Here is a 23,899-nt window from a genome sequence, read left to right on the forward strand (position 1 = left end):
CATTGGTACTGACATACCTAAACTAAATAAAAATCAAATCAGATAAAATGTTTGACAGATAATGAGATACCAAACAAGACCCAAAACGGAGAAGAAACTCGGGAATTTCAGGTCTAATCAAATAATCAGATTTTAAACGTTATCAAAGAGATGGAAATAAACTAGATAAATAATCACACATGCATGCCTACAGTAAGTAAGATTCAAGTCAGATAAAGAAATACAACAAAGATTGCAAATGTAAACAAAATTTGGGAGTTGCAATTATTTTAGGGCACAGAAGAACCTTAAGCATCTCATTTATAGGTTATAGCGATAATGTTAGATACCTCAGGCGATCCGTCTAACCCCCTTTTGAAGTTCCTAGGCGATTTTGAAACCTGCTGCAACCAAGGTATTTATGAATTTACAGCTCTTAACCGTCCGTGAAGGGAAGATAAGCACATTTTGAAGAGAAAGTGTGTTTCAAGAATGAAAAAATGGCTCTGATGATTTAGGTTTTTTTTTTAATATTTGAAACCGGGCCGGGCCGGGCCCGACCCGAAATAATATATACCGGGCCGGGCCGGGCCGGGCTAGAAGCCCGAGAAGAGCCCGAATCAGTCGGGCCACAGTCGGCCCGTCGGGCCGGGGGCCCGGCCCGGCCCGCGAAAATAGCCCAGATTGACATTCCTACACAAAATCCTTGATATTGTGAAATTCCTCTCTATATGTCTACTCTCTTGGGATACTGGATTCTATACTTTTGGCAACTACTTTTTGGTTTATCAGGAAGTAACACTAGTAGTTAAGATAAGTTGGAACGGCGCCACAAATGCATAAAACTTTCCTTAGACTGAATAAGTACCTTTCCTCCATCTTTAACATTCAGTCTCTCTCTGGTAGACTAAGAGACTTCAGATAGGTTTTTACACTTCTCCAAAATCACTACTCCACCCCAAGAGTAATCAGCATCTTATCAGCACACTTTCTAGCACAAAGGCAAGTCTCGAAATCTGATGTGGTGTAGTCTAAGAGTTATAAACACACCCTTATCGACTAACATATAGTTCCTCTTCTTAATCTTAAGATTTACTTTATTGTCTTCCAATGTTCCTCTCCTGGATTAATTTGATACCTACTCATTACTCCCACTCAACAGCAGGTGTCTAGTCTAAGGCATACTAAAGCATATCTGAGACCTCTCACTGTTGATTTAAGAAATTCTTTCATGGCTTTATCTTTTCTGGAATAGTTGAGACTTTTCCTTAGATAAAATCTATGCCTAGAAGTCGAGAAGCTTCTATAGATTGCCATTAGAAAGAAAATGCTTCAGTATCTTACTAAAGTAAGTTGCTTGCATTAGAGTAAGTAATTACCAGGTATACCACAAGCCATAGGTTTTGATAAACTCAAACCTATATGTAACACCCTAACTAACATAGGCGTATTACGTGATTTTTAAACATGTTGTGCAGCTCGTTGCTAATCAACGAGGTTTATGGAAAAACGTGATTAATTAAAATTTTGCTTTTTAATTAAACTTATAAAACAATATTACAAAAGACTCGGGATCCCGATTATAAAATTATTTACAAAAAGATTTAGCTGTTTAACTGATACACAAAATAAAGGTCGTCTAATGACCAGTTACAAAAAATCAGCCTCGCTGTCCCGATGATCGTACGCACCAGGCCTAACCGCCCCGACATGTACAATCTTCTCAAGCTCGCTCACGGTCCATCAGCTTTAGCCTTGCCTTTACCTACACATAAACGTAGAACTGTGAGTCGACAGACTCAGTAAGAAAAGCATAATAATACTCATACATAATCCCGGTTATGATCAGACGCCCATACCCCTGATCATAACCCTAACTGCCGTGTCCAACACGATACTGAGTCCCGCTACTGCCGTGTCCAACACGGTACTGAGCCACTACTGCCATGTCCAACATGGTACTGAGTTTTGAACGTTCACAGGGACGGTACTATTGACAGGTATCCTCCTGATCGGTCGAACCGGTCATACTCCGGCTGCTGGTCATACTCCAGCCTGTACCGACGGGATAGGTCAATAGTACGGAACCACCAACCAAATGTCAGCCTGATCGGTCGAACCGGTCATACTCCGGCTGCTGGTCATACTCCAGCCTGTACCGACGTGACAGTGTTGGATGGTTCGAAGCCAACATACATAACTAATGTAATCTATCAGGCTTCCTACATGCACGCTAAACATGTAATCTACATATGCATATTGTTATACTAATCTTACCTGGATTCTGAATTCAGGTGTGCCGGTCAACCTGACTGGAACTTTAGCTGAGCGGCGGATTACAGGCTCCTAAACCATAAAAATCACAACACTATAAGTGACACCCTAAATCACTTCCCGGGGACTTAAACTAGGAACTAAAAGTTTCCCTATCGATAAACAGCATGGCAATACTCCTTAAAACATTTTCAAAGCATTAAAATAGCCCAGAAACCACAGATACAAAATTTGCCATTAAAGCTCAAGCTTTGAGTTCTAAACTCAAACTTGAGCAAATCCCTCTAACATGCATTCAAACCTGGTTAATTCTACTTAAGTAAGCATGACTAAGCTTCTGGAAAAAAACAAAAACATTAACAACCATACAGCAACAGATTACACAATTTTCATGTTGAAAACCAAACTTTTGCATAAGAAAACTCTAGCATGCTCAACCTAGGAATTATACTTCACAAGTAGCTTAATTAACAACTAAAAATCATGCTTTTAACCTCAGAAAATAACCACAAAATACAGCAGCAACAACAACCAAACTCATGCATGCATCATCAATTTATCAAACTTTTCCTAAGAAAAATAAGAGAAGAAAGCTAGAAAACACCTACCACAATCAAGAAATCACAAGAGTTTTGCAAACCAAGCTTGAATCACCACAGAAAAATCCAGCCCTTGCAGCCAAGCCTTGGCCGAAAAAGAGAGAGAGCTTGAGAGAGTTTCTTTGAAAATCCTATTTTTCTTTACTTTGTAATTTTTTTTTTTTGTAGAAAATGGAATAATGAATAAAACACTTAACATATACCCATTTCAGCCAAATAACACTCAAATAAATATTTATTTTTCAAATAAACAAGTCACTAAAAGACAAAACACTAATGGGGCAAAAAGACCATTTTGCCCCTCCACCATAAAACCACATAAATCATACTAAAGGGGTATTTTTGGGAAATTCTAAATTCCCGGCCATTCCCGACATTCCCAATGTCTGAAACCAGTCCCAAACTACTAACATACTAAATTGTGATTTCTACTGAGCCAAACGCCGAGTTCCAAAATACCGGGCACCGGAAATGCAAAATATGAAAACTACTGAATAACATAACCATGCATTTCTGAATTCAATAAATAACAGTATAATAAATTATTTAAATAGCTATAAATAATTTCATAATTAATCATAATTAACTGATAATTTCCAAATTAACTAAGCGGGCTTTACACTATAATACTAGGAACAGGAAGTTTTGTTAAGTCCATTGAATAGACTTATAGATGAAAATTTCCTTTATTGTCCTTGTAATAGAAAACTTTAGGTTACTCCATGTGAATGGATTAAACCATAGTTCTCTTGGCTTTCTTCTTAGTTTCTTATTTTGACAATCCATTACTTGTTTAAACTCACAATGGATTTTAATCATCAGTGTCTTCCAAGTCATAAGAAGGTGAGTTCCTAGAAACCCTCCCACTACGACAAGGTACCGTAAATTGTATCTAAGAAAACTAAATGGTGTTAACCTCTTCGGTTGTGTCAAGACAACAGAGGCAGTGGGATCATCTTGTATCGAATAAGATGATAGAAAACTTATGGAATCAAGAAAAAAATATCTCCTTTATTTGCTACTTTGTTTTTCAGACTTAGTCATTTTCTTAGAAAAGTAGTATTTGTTTAAACAAACACTTTCTTGTCTATTGACTATGGGATGTTCCACCCCTAATCACTTAGAATAGCTAACAAACATGCAAACCATGGTTAACAGTTCTAGCTTTTCTTAAGATTTCGATTAGGTCATCCATGAATCTAGTAATGATTTAGTTTAAGTACACAACCATTGCATCATTCTGAAATTGTATTACCATAGAAGGATTTAGGCAACGACTAGTAACTAATCATCAACATGCAACTCGAATTTCTGGGGAGGTAAGTTTGGATATAATTCAAAAATCAACTTAATGATCTTTGAACTGCATATCTACTAACTATTTTCCACCCCTATCAGTTCGCAAGATCTTTAACCACTTACCTTAATGGTTTATCACCATTGCTAGAAATTCATGAAATTTTTCAAGCATTTTAATTTTTTTTGCATAAGGTAAAATCTAGAGTGATTGTTTTAAGAATACAACGAAAACTCATATCCACCCCTGAATGTACATCCATCTGCGAATGAGATGAACTACTTTCAGTGGATATAGGCATATTAACTCTTTACAGAGAATAATCTTGTCAAAACCACTATGAACAAGATTCAAATGCCATAGATTTATAAAATATGGTTGTGTCTTTTGATGACTCAGGTTCAGTTACATTAAAGAGTTCTTAGAATAGTGCAAGTGGATCCTGGTCACAGAATACTAAACTCATATTTCATACAGTTTGAATCCATTGATAGAAAATTGTTATTAAACACTTGTGAAAGTGTAACTGTATAATGAGTAATTCTTTCTTGGACCACCACTACTAATTTAGCTCTAAGTCTGATTTGCCCATACAAGTAGGAGATTTCTAAGATTGAGGATTTATATCATTTTGGGATAGAATTTTGGGAGTATAATCGTATGTGTTATTTAATTTCTTAAGAGAAAAAATAGAATGACATGAAATGATTTATAGACCATTCATCCAATGATATGTTATTGAGCTAATTCGAAATGAATAAGCTAAGAGGAATTTACTATAATTTCGTATTTAAATAAGAATCCAACGATGCTTCGATTAGCGAGAGTCAAAGTAATCTTATTTATACAATCTTCTTGTTTCATATTGTAAATACTAGTCTAAGGTGTCATCAATTCATGAACAGCTAAATGTTGCATTTACAATATTTATCATTCAAGATCTAACACTATTATGTTTTTCTAATGTTGACAATCCATGTAAAGCCCGCTTAGTTAATTTGGAAATTAGCAGTTGTTTATGTTAATTATGAAATTATTTATAGCTATTTAAATAATTTATTACTGTTATTTATGGAATTCAGAAATGCATGATTATGTTATCAGTAGTTTTTCATATTTTGCATTTCCGGTGCCCGATATTTTGGAACTCGGCGTTTGGCTCAGTAGAAATCACAACTTAGTATGTTAGTAGTTTGGGGACGGGTTTTAGACATTGGGAATGTCGGGAATGGCCGGGAATTTAGAATTTCCCAAAAATACCCCTTTAGTGATTTTTATGTGATTTTAGAATGGAGGGGCAAAATGGTCTTTTTGCCCCAATGACTTTTTGTCTTTTAGTGACTTTTTATTTGGAAATTAAATGTTTATTTTGATTAATTGTTGGCTGAAATGAATTTAGGTTAAGTGGCTTTATTCACTATTTTATTTTACAAAGCTTTACACTTAGAAAAAATTACAAAACTTTCAAACTCTCTCTCTCTTTTCCTCTCTCTCTCTCGGCTGTGCATGTGGGTGCAAAGGGGTGGATTTTGCTTTGACTTTTCTAGTGGATTCTCTTTCAAAGCTAGGCAATCTTCAAGCTAGGTTAGCTCCTTTTGTTTTCTCTTGAATTTGATTGAAATGTTGATGAAAATATGAGGATTCTTGCATGATTTTGATATATGGTTGCTGCTGTAATTTTGTATTAATTTATGTGGTTTAAAGCATGTTAATTGAAGTTAAAATGAGCTGTGTTGAAGCATGTTAGATAGGTTATGCAAAGCTTTTAGTTTCTATGTTAAAATATGTGATTTTTTTGAATGAAATGGTTCTATTTGTTGCTGTGAAGTTGCTGGATGTTCTTTATAGTTTTCAGAGGTGATTATATGCTAGTTTAAGTAGAATTAAGCTAGTGGAATGCATGTTTAGGTGGATTTGCTCAAGCTTGAGTTTGGAACTCAAAGCTTGAGCTCCAATGGTGATTTTTGATTCTGTGGTTTCTGGGTTAGTTTGAGGCCTTAGAAATGTTCTAGGGGAGGTATAGAACAGGTCTGGAAAGTTTGGAACCATTTGGGGTTGAATTGGTCGAGTTATGAAAAATTTGGTTTGCTGCCTGCGAGGAACCGGAATTCCGGTTGTGCATCCGGAATTCCGGATGAGGGTTCTGAATTTTCCAGAACCGGAATTCCGGTTGGGCAACCGGTCTACCGGTTGGGGAAAATTCAGGGACCCTAGTTTTCCTCGTTTTTATGTTTTTAGGTGTATTGCCATGCTTTTTATCGATAGGGAAACTTTTAGTTCTTAGTTTAAGTCCCCGGGAAGTGATTTAGCGTGTCATTTATAGCGTTGTGATTTTTATGGTTTAGGAGCCGATGTCCGCCACTCGGCTTCGGTTCCGGTCGGGTTGACCGCACACTGAAATCGGAATCCGTAAGATTAGTATAACAGTATGCATATGTAGATTACATGTTTAGCGTGCATGTAGGAAGCACTCTAGATTACATTAGTTATGTATATAGGCTTCGAACCATCCAACCCCGTCACGTCGGTACGAGTGGAGTATGACCGACGGCGGAGTATGACCGGTTCGGCCGATCAGTGACATTTGGTTGGTGGTTCAAAGGTCTATTGACCTATCCCGTCGGTACGGTGGAGTATGACCCGGCGGCGGAGTATGACCGGTTCGACCGATCAGGAGGATACTTGTCAATAGTACCGTCCCTATGAACGTTCAAAAAACTCAGTACCATGTTGGACATCGCAGTAGTGGCTCAGTACCATGTTGGACATGGCAGTAGCGGGACTCAGTATCGTGTTGGACACGGCAGTTAGAATTATGTATGATATTATTATGCTTTTCTTACTGAGTCTGTCGACTCACAGTTTATGTTCATGTGTAGGTAAAGGCAAGGCTATTGCTGATGGACCGTGAGCGAGCTTATGAGATTGTACATGTCGGGGCGGTTAGGCCTGGAGCGTACGATCCTCGGGACAACAAGGCTGAATTTTTGTAACTGGTCGTTAGACGACTTTTAATTTTATGTAATAGTTAAACAGTTAAAACTTTTGTAAATGATTTTATAAATCGGGATCCCGAGTCTTTTGTAATATGGTTTATAAGTTTAATTAAAAAGCAAAATTTTAATTAATCACGTTTTTCCATAAACCTCGTTGATTAGCAACGAGCTGCACAGTACGTTTAAAAATCACGTAATACGCCTAAGTTAGTTAGGGTGTTACAATTTGGTATCAGAGCCGCCAGGTTGTCTTCCGAAGATCGTCACGACATGTACAATCATCATCAGCAGTTAGCTCGGTTCACGGTTCAGTAAGCCTTTATTGCTTTAGTAGTTTATTTTATTCAGTTATGAAAAAGAAAAGCCTGTTAGGAAGCATGTTAGTAGCCTGATAGTAGAATAGGCGCATGTTTTGTTTTTTTAATTTCCAAATTAAGCGGCATTAGTAAGCTCGCCTTGAATACGACCTGATATGCCAACTCTTGGTTTCGCAGGCGGTTCTAACTAGATGGACGCCAGGCGGACTACCAGGAGTCAGGGCAACTCCGTAGGGTCGAACCAAGGACAGGGAGCTCAGTTTCCCCCACTTGCTAGGGGCCGAGGTAGAGGTCCCCGAGGCAGGGCTCGTGGCCGGGGTGATGAGAACCCGCCACAGGCTGCCCAGGCTCCCCGGCCGATCGGGGAGCCCGGGCGGGAGTTGCGGTTTGCGAAATGCAAGCCCGGATCGAAGAGCAAGACCTCGAGATTCAGAGGTTGAGACAGCAGGGTGCTCCTGCAGTTCCAGTGCCCGTAGTTCCAGTGGCACCTGCCCCTGCTGCCCAGGCCGAGATAGTGGTGGCGGCCCATAGATTGGAACCTTTGTATGAGCGGTTCCGGAAGCAAGCACCTCCGGTATTCCTGGGAGGTCCGGATGTAATGAAAGCCGAGCAATGGCTGACGGTGATTACCAAAATCCTGAATTTCATGGGTGTCACCGGTAACGACAGAGTGGTGTGCGCCACGTTTCAGTTCCAGGAGGACGCTTTGGTATGGTGGGACATGGTGTCTCAGATCCATGACGTCACCACCATGACCTGGGAAAGGTTCCAGGAACTCTTTAATGCGAAGTACTACAATGAGGCGGTCAGAAGCGCCAAGAGGAAAGAGTTCGTTCACCTGACCCAGCGGGAGAACATGAGCGTCACTGAGTATACTACTCAGTTTGATCGGTTGGCAAGGTTAGCCTCGGGAATTGTGCCGGCCGACTTCAGCAAGAAGGAGAAGTATCTGGACGGGTTGAATCCCAAGATCAGGCATGATCTAATGATCACCACCGACGACAGCACCACCTATGCTCAGATGGTGGAGAAGGCACTGCGAGCTGAGGGCGCAGTGGGGTGCATGTCAGAACCAGCTAGTACTCCGGTTAGTGGCGGAGCTCCTACCCCTCCTGCATCAGGCTTTAGCAGGGGGAGTAGTGGTTCGGCCATTGATCAGAGGAAGAGAGCACCCACTGCTTCCGGCGGCTCGAGTCAGAACAAGAGGTTCCGGGGGAACCAGAACAGAGGGAGTCGTCCTGGTGGTACTGAGACCCGATTCTCCTATCCCGAGTGCCCTAGCTGCAAGAGGCACCATCGGGGCGAGTGCAAAGGTCAGGGATGCTTCCATTGTGGCATGCCCGGACACTTCAAGAGGGAATGTCCCCAGCTCCGACCAGAGGCACCGCGAGCTCCAGCGATACCCACTCCAGCCAGGGTGTTCGCTATCACGCAGGCTGATGCAGATGCCAGCCCAGCAGTAGTCACAGGTCAGCTTTCTATTAACAACTCGCTATATTCAGTGATGTTTGATTCTGGGGCTACACATTCTTATGTGGCGGCCAGAGTCTTTAGTAAATTGGGTAGACCTTATGATAGATATGAATCAGGGTTTGGAACCCTGTTACCTGGCGGAGAGTTGGTTATCTCCAATAGGTGGATTAGGTCTATGCCGATCAGGATAGATGGTAGAGAGTTAAGCGCTGATCTGATAGAGATGAGTTTAGTCGAATTCGATATTATTTTAGGAATGGATTTCCTATCTAAATATTCGGCGAGCATTGATTGTAAAAGGAAGATGGTGGTCTTCCAACCGGAAAGTGAAGAACCGTTTGTATTTGTGGGTTCGGTTCAGGGATCTCGGATCCCGGTGATCTCGGCTATGTCAGCGAGAGAATTGTTGCACGGCGGGTGCTTAGGGTTTCTGGCCGTGGTGGTGGACACCACTCGGCCAGACACCATTCGGCCAGAGGACATCAGAGTGGTTCGGGAATTTTTGGACGTTTTTCCCGAAGAACTTCCAGGGTTACCACCTCAGCGGGAGATTGATTTCGTGATTGACTTGGCACCAGGGGTGGAACCGGTTTCCAAAGCCCCGTATAGGATGGCTCCAGCTGAACTTAAGGAATTAAAGATTCAGCTCCATGGGTTGCTTGACATAGGGTTCATTCGGCCCAGTGTGTCACCTTGGGGAGCCCCGGTTTTATTCGTGAAGAAGAAGGATGGATCTATGAGGATGTGCATCGACTACAGAGAGTTGAACAAGCTGACGGTGAAGAATAAATATCCATTACCTAGGATCGATGACTTGTTCGATCAGCTTCAGGGGAAGACGGTCTTTTCTAAGATTGATCTCCGTTCGGGTTATCATCAGTTGAGAATCCGAGAGGAGGACATTCCAAAGACGGCTTTCCGCACTAGGTATGGACACTACGAGTTTCTGGTTATGTCATTCGGACTAACCAATGCTCCTGCAGCATTCATGGACCTGATGAATAGAGTATTCAAGGATTTCCTCGATATCTGTGTGATCGTGTTTATCGACGACATCCTCGTGTACTCTCAGTCAGAAGAGGAGCATGAGTTACATCTTCAATTGGTACTGCAACGACTTCGAGAACATAAGCTCTACGCCAAGTTCAAGAAATGTGAGTTCTGGTTATCTCAGGTGTCCTTCCTAGGGCACATTGTGAGTAAAGACGGGATCAAGGTGGATCCCGGGAAGATTGAATCCGTCAGGGATTGGCCGAGACCGAAGACAGTGACAGAGATCAGAAGCTTCTTGGGATTAGCTGGGTACTACCGTAGGTTCGTGGAGGGGTTCTCCAAAATCTCAATGCCCCTAACCGAGCTTACAAAGAAAAATCAGAGATTTATTTGGTCAGATAAATGTGAAGCTAGCTTTCAGGAGCTAAAGCAGAGGTTGATTACTGCTCCGGTACTAGCTTTGCCTTCGGACAAGGAGAAGTTCGTAGTCTACTGTGACGCATCCAAACAGGGTTTGGGGTGTGTATTGATGCAAGCCGATCGGGTCATCGCTTATGCCTCCCGTCAGTTAAAGGATTATGAACAGCGATACCCGACTCATGATTTAGAATTGGCCGCAGTGGTTTTTGCACTGAAGATTTGGCGGCATTACCTTTATGGGGAGAAGTGTGAGATCTATACCGACCATAAAAGTCTCAAGTATTTCTTTACTCAGAAAGATTTGAACATGAGACAAAGGCGTTGGTTAGAGTTAGTGAAGGATTATGATTGTGAGATCCTCTATCATCCCGGAAAAGCCAATGTAGTGGCTGATGCCCTGAGCAGAAAGGGTCCCGGGCAAGTAGCTAGCATGGTTCAGATCTCACCCCAGCTAGCTGAGGATATGGTTAGATCCAGCATTGAGTTTGTGGTAGGTCAGCTTCACAACTTGACGCTGCAATCTGATCTATTAGAAAGAATAAAAGTCGCTCAGATGACAGATCCGGAGTTAGTGAAAATCCGAGATGAGGTATTGGCTGGTCAAGCCAAGGACTTTTCAGTGTCAGATAGTGGGATGCTTTTGTATAAAGCCAGGGTTTGTGTTCCGAACAGTGTGGAACTGAGAAATGAGATCTTTGAGGAGGCTCATTCTACCCCGTATTCTCTGCATCCCGGCACCACCAAGATGTACCAAGATTTGAAACCGTACTTCTGGTGGAGCGGTATGAAGAAGAATTTAGTAGAATTCGTATCGAGATGCCTCACGTGTCAGCAGATTAAGGCTGAACATCAGAGACCAGCAGGGTTGTTGCAGCCTCTAACCCTACCAGAATGGAAATGGGAGGATATTACGATGGATTTTGTGGTCGGGTTACCTAGGACCACGGGTTTGTATGATTCCATCTGGGTAGTGGTGGACCGATTTACGAAATCTGCTCACTTTCTGCCGGTTAGAACAACATTTTCAGTGGATCAGTTGGCAGAACTGTACGTCAGAGAGATAGTGAGACTTCACGGGGTACCGAAGTCTATAGTTTCGGACAGGGATCCGAAATTTACCTCCAAATTTTGGCAAAGTTTGCAACGGGCAATGGGTACGAAGCTAAAATTCAGTACAGCATTCCATCCTCAGACAGATGGTCAGTCCGAAAGGACAATTCAGATATTGGAGGATATGTTGAGAGCCTTTGTTATGGACTTTGAAGGCTCATGGAGTAAGTATCTACCGTTGATAGAATTTTCATACAACAACAGTTATCAGAGTACGATAGGGATGGCTCCCTATGAACTGTTGTACGGTAGGAAATGTAGATCCCCTATCCACTGGGATGAGACAGGGGAGAGGAAATACTTAGGTCCTGAGTCAGTACAGCGGACCAATGAGGCGATAGAGAAGATAAAAGCTAGAATGCTTGCCTCACAAAGCAGACAGAAGAGTTACGCAGATCCGAAACGCAGAGATGTTGAGTTCCAAGTAGGGGAACATGTATTTTTACGGGTATCTCCGATGAAGGGGATTAAACGTTTCGGGAAAAGAGGCAAGTTATGCCCTAGATTTACAGGACCTTTCGAGATTCTCGAGAAGGTAGGTCAAGTGGCATATCGGTTAGCATTGCCTCCAGCCTTATCAGCAGTGCACAACGTATTCCATGTCTCAATGTTGAGAAAATACGTTTCAGACCCCTCTCATATACTCAGTTATGAGAGTCTTCAGCTTCAGCCAGACATGTCATATGAGGAACAACCAGTGCAGATCCTGGATAGAAAGGATAAAGTCCTTCGGAATAAGACCATAGCATTGGTCAAGGTTCTCTGGAGAAACAATAAGGTGGAAGAAGCCACCTGGGAGCTAGAGTCAGATATGAGAGCTCAATATCCAGAGTTATTCAGGTTAGATTTCGGGGACGAAATCCTTTTAAGGGGGGAATAGTTGTAAAGCCCGCTTAGTTAATTTGGAAATTAGCAGTTGTTTATGTTAATTATGAAATTATTTATAGCTATTTAAATAATTTATTACTGTTATTTATGGAATTCAGAAATGCATGATTATGTTATCAGTAGTTTTTCATATTTTGCATTTCCGGTGCCCGGTATTTTGGAACTCGGCGTTTGGCTCAGTAGAAATCACAACTTAGTATGTTAGTAGTTTGGGGACGGGTTTTAGACATTGGGAATGTCGGGAATGGCCGAGAATTTAGAATTTCCCAAAAATACCCCTTTAGTGATTTTTATGTGATTTTAGAATGGAGGGGCAAAATGGTCTTTTTGCCCCAATGACTTTTTGTCTTTTAGTGACTTTTTATTTGGAAATTAAATGTTTATTTTGATTAATTGTTGGCTGAAATGAATTTAGGTTAAGTTGCTTTATTCACTATTTTATTTTACAAAGCTTTACACTTAGAAAAAATTACAAAACTTTCAAACTCTCTCTCTCTTTTCCTCTCTCTCTCTCGGCTGTGCATGTGGGTGCAATGGGGTGGATTTTGCTTTGATTTTTATAGTGGATTCTCTTTCAAAGCTAGGAAATCTTCAAGCTAGGTTAGCTCCTTTTGTTTTCTCTTGAATTTGATTGAAATGTTGATGAAAATATGAGGATTCTTGGATGATTTTGATATATGGTTGCTGCTGTAATTTTATATTAATTTATGTGGTTTAAAGCATGTTAATTGAAGTTAAAATGAGCTGTGTTGAAGCATGTTAGATAGGTTATGCAAAGCTTTTAGTTTCTATGTTAAAATATGTGATTTTTTTTGAATGAAATGGTTCTATTTGTTGCTGTGAAGTTGCTGGATGTTCTTTATAGTTTTCAGAGGTGATTATATGCTAGTTTAAGTAGAATTAAGCTAGTGGAATGCATGTTTAGGTGGATTTGCTCAAGCTTGAGTTTGGAACTCAAAGCTTGAGCTCCAATGGTGATTTTTGATTCTGTGGTTTCTGGGTTAGTTTGAGGCCTTAGAAATGTTCTAGGGGAGGTATAGAACAGGTCTGGAAAGTTTGGAACCATTTGGGGTTGAATTGGTCGAGTTATGAAAAATTTGGTTTGCTGCCTGCGAGGAACCGGAATTCCGGTTGTGCATCCGGAATTCCGGATGAGGGTTCTGAATTTTCCAGAACCGGAATTCGGTTGGGACAGCCGGTCTGCGGTTGGGGAAAATTCAGGGACCCTAGTTTTCCTCGTTTTTATGTTTTTAGGGGTATTTCCATGCTTTTTATCGATAGGGAAACTTTTAGTTCTTAGTTTAAGTCCCCGGGAAGTGATTTAGCGTGTCACTTATAGCGTTGTGATTTTTATGGTTTAGGAGCCGATGTCCGCCACTCGGCTTCGGTTCCGGTCGGGTTGGCCAGGCACACCTGAAATCGGAATCCAGGTAAGATTAGTATAACAGTATGCATATGTAGATTACATGTTTAGCGTGCATGTAGGAAGCCTGCTAGATTACATTAGTTATGTATATAGGCTTCGAACCATCCAACCCTGTCACGTCGGTACGGTGGAGTATGACCGGCGGCGCAGTATGACCGGTTCGACCGATCAGGCTGACATTTGGTTGGTGGTTCAGTGCTATTGACCTATCCCGTCGGTACAGGCTGGAGTATGACCAGCAGCCGGAGTATGACCGGGTCGACCGATCAGGAGGATACTTGTCAATAGTACCGTCCCTATGAACGTTCAAAAAACTCAGTACCATGTTGGACATGGCAGTAGTGGCTCAGTACCATGTTGGACATGGCAGTAGCGGGACTCAGTATCGTGTTGGACACGGCAGTTAGAATTATGTATGATATTATTATGCTTTTCTTACTGAGTCTGTCGACTCACAGTTTATGTTCATGTGTAGGTAAAGGCAAGGCTATTGCTGATGGACCGTGAGCGAGCTTATGAGATTGTACATGTCGGGGCGGTTAGGCCTGGAGCGTACGATCCTCGGGACAGCAAGGTTGAATTTTTGTAACTGGTCGTTAGACGACTTTTAATTTTATGTAATAGCTAAACAGTTAAAACTTTTGTAAATGATTTTATAAATCGGGATCCCGAGTCTTTTGTAATATGGTTTATAAGTTTAATTAAAAAGCAAAATTTTAATTAATCATGTTTTTCCATAAACCTCGTTGATTAGCAACGAGCTGCACAGTACGTTTAAAAATCACGTAATACGCCTAAGTTAGTTAGGGTGTTACAATCCATTAGGGATTTGTCCCATTAGAACAACAAACCAAGTTAGACCAACAATGAAGATTCGAAATTAAACTACAATTTAATAACAGAAAATAACATGATTCAATATAAATTCATACACAATTCAGAAATTATTAAACGTATAGCAAGTAAGAATGACTAGTGAAAATACTAAAACATACAATCCTAAATAATTTCCAAGGTCTTCAACAAACTGATATCAGTGTCCCGTTTAGGCGAGAGTCAGTGATACCATCCATTGAATAGAGTTGTCAGCTCATTTAAAATGATAAACATTCTAGCAACCTTTTATTCGATCAAGATTGGAATCCACCGTTGTCCAGTTTAGGCGAGAGTCAAGGCTATTCTATCTTATGAGCTTCCACCATTGTTTCATACTTTTGTAAGTCAAATACAGTCGCCACCATTAGGGTGATCAATACTATATAAAACACTTACAAATAATATTATCTTTCGAGATTCTACGGCGTTAAATTGCTAATGAACGTTTCTCCATTAGGGAGGATTACTCACTAAAACAAGAACTATGTAGAACCAACAATGGAGATCGAATGTCCTAATAATAATAAAGCTCATTATTTAAAGTGTATTTTCTTCTATTATTTATTTTAATCAATTTATTTTAAATATATATTTATTTAATTAAAATTTCCAATTTAGAATGAAAAATTCTAAATATAAATTTTAATTTAATATCCATAAATTATACTTAGATGGATATGAAAATAACATTAATTATTTCCATCTTAGTAATAATTTCCAATAAATATTTAGAAAAATATTCAATTTAAGTTGTTTCAAAATTAATTTAAATTAACTTATAACTTAAATTTAATTAATAATAAATTTATATTGCATTTCGAAAATTGAAGTATTTAAGAATACAATTTTCGAAAAATGCTTTAAAATAAAATAAAAAAAATCCTGGAAAAATTATTCTAGTTTTATGTTGGCCCAAAATTAATTAATAACAATTAATTTTCAACAAAAATATAATTTTCCTATTTAATTAAATATTTAAGAAAAATTTCAAATATTTTAAGTATCATGATTAAGATTCAACTTAAATATTAATTTTCTATTTAATTAAATATCACTAGAAATTTACTTCAAGCAAAAAAAGATAATATCTATCTAGACTTTCATTGACTAATTAATTCATTTTCTAATTATAATATATTTTAGTTCATTTATTTTAATTAATCATTAAATGAAAAAAATCATTGATTTAAGTTGGTCTAAAATTAAAATAAATAATTTTTAACTTTAATTTATTTTTCAAATAAAATTTGAAATTTCTGCAATTAAAAAAATGCAATTTCAAAAATAATAAAAAAAAGATTAATAAAATAAAATAAAACATATTTGGAAAATTATTCAAATTTAAGTTATTATGAAATTTTAAAGAAAATTTCCAACTTAAAATAATTTTCTATTTAATTAAATACCATAACAATATTTAAGTATCATGATGAAAATCAACTTAGATATTGAAAATTTTAATTTAATTAAATGTATTAAATTCAAGAAATAAATAGTTAAGTATCGAGAAGACTTAGTTATTAATTCTAGTTTAATATTAGGAAAAAATATACTAAACTTAGATTGTACCAAAATTAATTATTAAATAATTAATTTCACAATGTATGATATTTTCTTAATTAAATATTAGAAAATATAATTAGTACTAGAAATAACTATCTAGAATATATATCATTAACTAAGTATCTTTTCAAAATTTGGGAAATATCTAATTTAAGTTGTTATAGAAAGAATCTAAAATAACTAACTTAAAAATTTCCAAATTTTATTTAATTAAACATCAAAATTAAGTTGTAACTACCTAATTTAAGAATATTCCATTTTAAGTTTAACAACTTAAAAAATATCTCTAGAATCTTCTATAACCAATTCTTAGAATTTCTCAACTTAATTTTGAAATTCAAAAGATATTCAAATTTAAGTTGATAGATAAAATTTGTTAGAAATAACTAATTTACAACTTAAATAGGAATATTTAATGAAATAAATAAAATAAGCTTCAGAAAGAATCTAGTTAGTTATAATTATATATTTAATTAAATACAAGAAAAATACAATAGTTTATCTAGAAATTAATTCATTAAACTAAGTGTGTTTTTCTTAAATTAATTTCAAAAAAAATTAAAATTAATTATGTTGCTAATCAATTTTATTAGGTTAAACTAATTTAATTAACCTAGCACAGTTATCCAAATCAAACAAATGGGCCTTCACAGTTGGGGTAGTTCATGTGAGGGGGAGTTGGGTTCAGTATGTCGTACCCACTTTTATTGGCCCCCAACTCTCACACAAGGCCAAAGAGAGAGGAATTTAACCTTAAAATGAACAGCTGTTATTAATTGAATAGACCCAAAAACTAAATGGGCCTAAATAAAATCTATCATGGTGTGGCATTTTATTTAGCAACAACCTATATGCATCTAAACATAAAGTAAACATATAGGCTCATACAGGCACACAGATTTAGATGGATCTTATCATGTTACTAGGTCATACACAGATGAAAGAAGAATGTAAAATTTTTACCTGTTACAAATTATTTACTTGACCTATTGACAATTGAACCATGGGTTAAAATCAGATCATTGGATCTGTCAACAAGTTAACCATGGCAATTTAGATCAAGCAATAATAGGTTTTAAAAAACTTACAAACAAGCTAAAACACATACTCCTGCAACAAGTTGAATTTGGATAGTTGGATGTAGGATTTATTTAATTTTAAATTAATTAATAAAAAAAATTTCGAAACTAATTTTTAAGTAAAAAATATTTTTCGGTTAAAAAAAAGTTTAAAAATAAACAAAATTTTGAAAAATTAGGTTTCAACTAACCTAAATATCATTTCAAAAAAAAATTTGCTAACCACCTTTAAAATTTCATGTTATTTTATAAATTAAATATTCAATAAAATAAAATGATAAATATGTAAAGCCCGCTTAGTTAATTTGGAAATTATCAGTTGTTTATGTTAATTATGAAATTATTTATAGCTATTTAAATAATTTATTATGGATATTTATGGAATTCAGATATGCATGAGTATGTTATCAGTAGCTTTTATATTTCGCATTTCCGGTGTCCGGTATTTTGGAACGCGGCGTTTGGCTCAGTAGAAATCACAACTTAGTATGTTAGTATTTTGGGGACGGGTTTTAGACATTGGGAATGTCGGGAATGGCTGGGAATTTAGAATTTCCCAATAATACCCCTTTAGTATGATTTATGTGATTTTATGGTGGAGGGGCAAAATGGTCTTTTTGCCCCAATGACTTTTTGTCTTTTTGTAACTTTTAAATGGAAATTAAATGTTATTTTTAATTATTTATTTTGGCTGAAATAAGGTGTCATATGCATGAAAATCCTTTTTCTCTCTCATTTCACACTTAGAAAAATTAGAAATTTCAAAAGAACACTCTCATTTCCTCTCTACTTTCGGCTGAAGCATTTGGAGTGCATGAACTGATTTCTCTTTGATTTTCCAAGCAACTTTCATCCATTCTTGAGATCCTTTGCAAGCTAGGTTAGCTCATCTTCTTCCTTTCTTAAAATTCTTGAGTTTTGATGAAATTATGAGTAAATGCATGTTAATTGTGAATGTGTTGCTGCTGCTTGTGATTGTTGTTATTTTTATGTTCAAATACTGGATTAATTATGTTTAGTTAGGTTGGAATGCATGCTAGATAGGTTGTGCAAAGCTTGGAAATTTTCTATGCAAAATGTGTAATTTTGATGAAAATAGTGTGTGATCTGTGCCATGTTGCTGCTGTTGTTGTTATATGTTTTCAGAAGCTTATTTATGCTTAGTTATGTAGAATTAAGTTGGTTTGCATGCTTGTTTTGGTGGTTTGCTCAAGCTTGAGTTTGGAACTCAAAGCTTGAGCTCCAATGGCAATTTTTGTATCTGTGGTTTCTGGGTAGGTTTGATGCCTTGGATTTGTTCTTTAGGGTGTTTAGAACAGGTCTGGAAAGTTTGGGACCAATTGGGGTTGAATTGGTCGAGTTATGGGATTTTTAGTTGGCTGCCTGCGAGGAACCGGAATTCCGGTTGTGCATCCGGAATTCCGGATGGGGGTCCTGAATTTCCCAGAACCGGAATTCCGGTTGGGCAACCGGTCTTCCGGATGGGGGATTTTTCAGAACCCTAGTTTTCCTCGTTTTTGGGTTTTTAGGGGTATTGCCATGCTTTTTATCGATAGGGAAACTTTTAGTTTCGAGTTTTAGTGCCCGGGAAGTGATTTAGCGTGTCACTTATAGCGTTGTGATTTTTATGGTTTAGGAGCCGATGTCCGCCGTTCGGCTTCGGTTCCGGTCGGGTTGACGGCACACACGAAATCGGAATCCGGGTAAGATTAGTATAACGGTATGCATATGTAGATTACATGTTTAGCGTGCATGTAGGAAGCTGCTAGATTACATTAGATATGTATTTAGGCTTCGAACCATCCAACCCCGTCACGTCGGTACGGTGGAGTATGACCGACGGCGGAGTATGACCGGCTCGACCGATCAGTCGACACTTGGTTGGTGGTTCGGTGCTATTGACCTATCCCGTCGGTACGAGTGGAGTATGACCGGCGGCGGAGTATGACCGGTTCGACCGATCAGGAGGATACTTGTCAATAGTACCGTCCCCTGAACGTTCAAAACTCAGTACCATGTTGGACATGGCAGTAGTGCTCAGTACCATGTTGGACATGGCAGTAGCGGGACTCAGTATCGTGTTGGACACGGCAGTCAGTTTTATGTATGATATTATTATGCTTTTCTTGCGAGTCCGTCGACTCACGGTTTATGTTCATGTGTAGGTAAAGGCAAGGCGATTCTTGATGGACCGTGAGCGAGCTTATGAGATTGTACATGTCGGGGCGGTTAGGCCTGGAGCGTACGATCCTCGGGACAGCAGGGCTGAGATTTTTGTAACTGTCGTTAGACGACTTTTATTTTGATGTAATAGTTAAACAGTAAAAACGTTTGTAAATGATTTTATAAATCGGGATCCCGAGACTTTTTGTAAAATGGTTTATAAGTTTAATGAAAAAGCAAAATTTTAATTAATCACGTTTTTCCATAAACCTCGTTGATTAGCAACGAGCTGCACAGTACGTTTAAAAATCACGTAATACGCCTAAGATAGTTAGGGTGTTACAATTTGGTATCGTAGCCGCTGTGTTGTCTTCCGAAGATCGTCACGACATGTACAATCATCATCAGCAGTTAGCTCGGTTCACGGTTCAGTAAGCCTTTATTGCTTTAGTAGTTTATTTTATTCAGTTATGAAAAAGAAAAGCCTGTTAGGAAGCATGTTAGTAGCCTGATAGTAGAATAGGCGCATGTTTCATTTCTAATTTCCAAATTAAGCGGCATTAGTAAGCTCGCCTTGAATACGACCTGATATGCCAACTCTTGGTTTCGCAGGCGGTTCTAATCAGATGGACGCCAGGCGGACTACTAGGAGTCAGGGCAACTCCGTGGGGTCGAATCAGGGTCAGGGAGCTCAGTTTCCCCCACCTGCTAGGGGCCGAGGCAGAGGTCCCCGAGGCAGGGATCGTGGCCGGGGTGATGAAAACCCGCCACAGGCTGCCCAGGCTCCCCCAGCCGATCAGGGAGCCCCGAACTGGGAGTTACGGTTTGCGGAGATGCAAGCCCGGATCGAAGAACAAGACCTCGAGATCCAGAGGTTGAGACGAGCGGGGTGCTCCTGCGGTTCCGGTGCCTATTGTACCGCGGGCACCGCCCCCCGCCGCCTGTGCCGAGATAGTGGTGGCGGCCCATAGATTGGAACCATTGTATGAGCGGTTCGGAAGCAAGCACCTCCGTATTCCCGGGAGGTCCGGATGTATCGAAAGCCGAGCGGTGGGCGACGGTGATCACCGAATCTTGAACTTCATGGGCGTCACCGGTAACGACAGAGTGGTGTGCGCCACATTTCAGTTCCAGGAGGATGCCCTGGTATGGTGGGACATGGTGTCTCAGATTCACGATGTCACCACCATGACCTGGGAAAGGTTCCAGGAACTCTTCAACGCAAAATACTATAATGAGGCGGTCAGAAGCGCCAAGAGGAAAGAGTTCGTTCACCTGACCCAGCGGGAGAACATGAGTGTCACTGAGTATACCACTCAGTTTGACCGGTTGGCGAGGTTAGCCTCGGGAATTGTGCCGACCGATTTCAGCAGGAAGGAGAAGTATCTGGACGGGTTGAATCCCAAGATCAGGCATGACCTGATGATTACCACAGATGACAGCACCACCTATGCTCAGATGGTGGAGAAGGCACTACGAGCTGAGGGCGCAGTGGGGTGCATGTCAGATTCAGTTAGTACTCCGGTTGGTGGCGGGGCTCCTACCCCTCCTGCATCAGGCTATAGCAGGGGAAGTAGTGGTTCGGCCATTGATCAGAGGAAGAGGGCACCCACTGTTTCCGGCGGCTAAAGACAGAACAAGAGGTTCCGGGGGAACCAGAACAGAGGAAGTCGTCCTGGTGGTAATGAGACCCGATTCTCCTATCCCGAGTGCCCTAGTTGCAAGAGGCATCATCGGGGTGAGTGCAAGGGGCAGGGATGCTTTCATTGTGGCATGCCCGGGCACTTCAAGAGGGAATGTCCCCAGCTCCGGCCAGAGGCACCGAGAGCTCCAGCGATACCCACTCCAGCCAGGGTGTTCGCTATCACGCAGGCTGATGCAGATGCCAGCCCATCAGTTGTTACAGGTCAGCTTTTTATTAACAACTCGCTTTATTCAGTGCTGTTTGATTCTGGGGCTACACGCTCTTATGTGGCGGCCAGAGTCTTTAGTAAGTTGGGTAGACCCTATGATAGATATGAATCAGGGTTTGGAACCCTGTTACCTGGCGGAGAATTGGTTATCTCCAATAGGTGGATTAGGTCTATGCCGATCAGGATAGATGGTAGAGAGTTAAGCGCTGATCTGATAGAGATGAGCTTAGTCGAATTTGATATTATTTTAGGAATGGATTTCCTATCTAAATATTCGGCGAGCATTGACTGTAAGAGGAAGATGGTGGTCTTCCAACCGGAAAGTGAAGAACCGTTCGTATTTGTGGGTTCGGTTCAGGGATCTCGGATCCCGGTGATCTCGGCGATGTCAGCGAGAGAATTATTGCACGGTGGGTGCTTAGGGTTTCTGGCCGTGGTGGTGGACACCACTCGGCCAGACACCATTCGGCCAGAGGACATCAGAGTGGTTCGGGAATTTTTGGACGTTTTTCCCGAAGAACTTCCAGGGTTACCACCTCAGCGGGAGATTGACTTCGTGATTGACTTGGCACCAGGGGTGGATCCGGTTTCCAAAGCCCCGTATAGGATGGCTCCAGCTGAACTTAAGGAGTTAAAGATTCAGCTCCAAGGGTTGCTTGACATAGGGTTCATTCGGCCCAGTGTGTCACCTTGGGGAGCCCCGGTTTTATTCGTGAAGAAGAAGGATGGATCTATGAGGATGTGCATCGACTACAGAGAGTTGAACAAGCTGACGGTGAAGAATAAATATCCATTACCTAGGATCGATGACTTGTTCGATCAGCTTCAGGGGAAGACGGTCTTTTCTAAGATTGATCTCCGTTCGGGTTATCATCAGTTGAGAATCCGAGAGGAGGACATTCCAAAGACGGCTTTCCGCACTAGGTATGGACACTACGAGTTTCTGGTTATGTCATTCGGACTAACCAATGCTCCTGCAGCATTCATGGACCTGATGAATAGAGTATTCAAGGATTTCCTCGATATCTGTGTGATCGTGTTTATCGACGACATCCTCGTGTACTCTCAGTCAGAAGAGGAGCATGAGTTACATCTTCAATTGGTACTGCAACGACTTCGAGAACATAAGCTCTACGCCAAGTTCAAGAAATGTGAGTTCTGGTTATCTCAGGTGTCCTTCTTAGGGCACATTGTGAGTAAAGACGGGATCAAGGTGGATCCCGGGAAGATTGAATCCGTCAGGGATTGGCCGAGACCGAAGACAGTGACAGAGATCAGAAGCTTCTTGGGATTAGCTGGGTACTACCGTAGGTTCGTAGAGGGGTTCTCCAAAATTTCAATGCCCCTAACCGAACTTACAAAGAAAAATCAGCGATTTATCTGGTCAGATAAATGCGAAGCTAGTTTTCAGGAGCTGAAACAGAGGTTGATTACTGCTCCGGTACTAGCTTTGCCTTCGGATAAGGAGAAGTTTGTAGTCTACTGTGACGCATCCAAACAGGGTTTGGGGTGCGTATTGATGCAAGCTGATCGGGTTATCGCTTATGCCTCCCGTCAGTTAAAGGATTATGAACAGCGATACCCGACTCATGATTTAGAATTAGCCGCAGTGGTTTTTGCACTGAAGATTTGGCGGCATTACCTGTATGGAGAGAAGTGTGAGATCTATACCGACCATAAGAGTCTCAAGTATTTCTTTACTCAGAAAGATTTGAACATGAGACAAAGGCGTTGGTTGGAATTAGTGAAGGATTATGATTGTGAGATCCTCTATCATCCCGGAAAAGCCAATGTAGTGGCCGACGCCCTGAGCAGAAAGGGGCCCGGGCAAGTAGCTAGCATGATTCAGATCTCACCTCAGCTAGCAGAGGATATGGTTAGATCCAGCATTGAGTTTGTGGTAGGTCAGCTTCACAACTTAACGCTGCAATCTGATCTGTTGGAAAGAATAAAGGTTGCTCAGACGACAGATCCGGAGTTAGTGAAGATCCGAGATGAGGTATTGGCTGGTCAAGCCAAAGACTTTTCAGTGTCTGATAGTGGGATGCTTTTATATAAAGCCAGGGTTTGTGTTCCGAACAGTGTGGAATTGAGAAACGAGATCTTTGAGGAGGCTCATTCTACTCCATATTCTCTGCATCCCGGCACCACCAAGATGTACCAAGATTTGAAACCGTACTTCTGGTGGAGCGGTATGAAGAAGAATTTGGTAGAATTCGTATCGAGATGCCTCACGTGTCAGCAGATCAAGGCTGAACATCAGAGACCAGCAGGGTTGTTACAGCCTCTAACCCTACCAGAATGGAAATGGGAGGATATTACGATGGATTTTGTGGTCGGGTTACCTAGGACCACGGGTTTGCATGATTCCATCTGGGTAGTGGTGGACCGATTTACGAAATCTGCTCATTTTCTGCCGGTCAGAACAACATTTTCAGTGGATCAGTTGGCAGAACTGTACGTCAGGGAAATAGTGAGACTTCACGGGTTACCGAAGTCTATAGTTTCGGACAGGGATCCGAAATTCACCTCC

Source organism: Cannabis sativa, chromosome 7, assembly GCF_029168945.1.
Source record: "Cannabis sativa cultivar Pink pepper isolate KNU-18-1 chromosome 7, ASM2916894v1, whole genome shotgun sequence".
NCBI lineage: Eukaryota > Viridiplantae > Streptophyta > Magnoliopsida > Rosales > Cannabaceae > Cannabis > Cannabis sativa.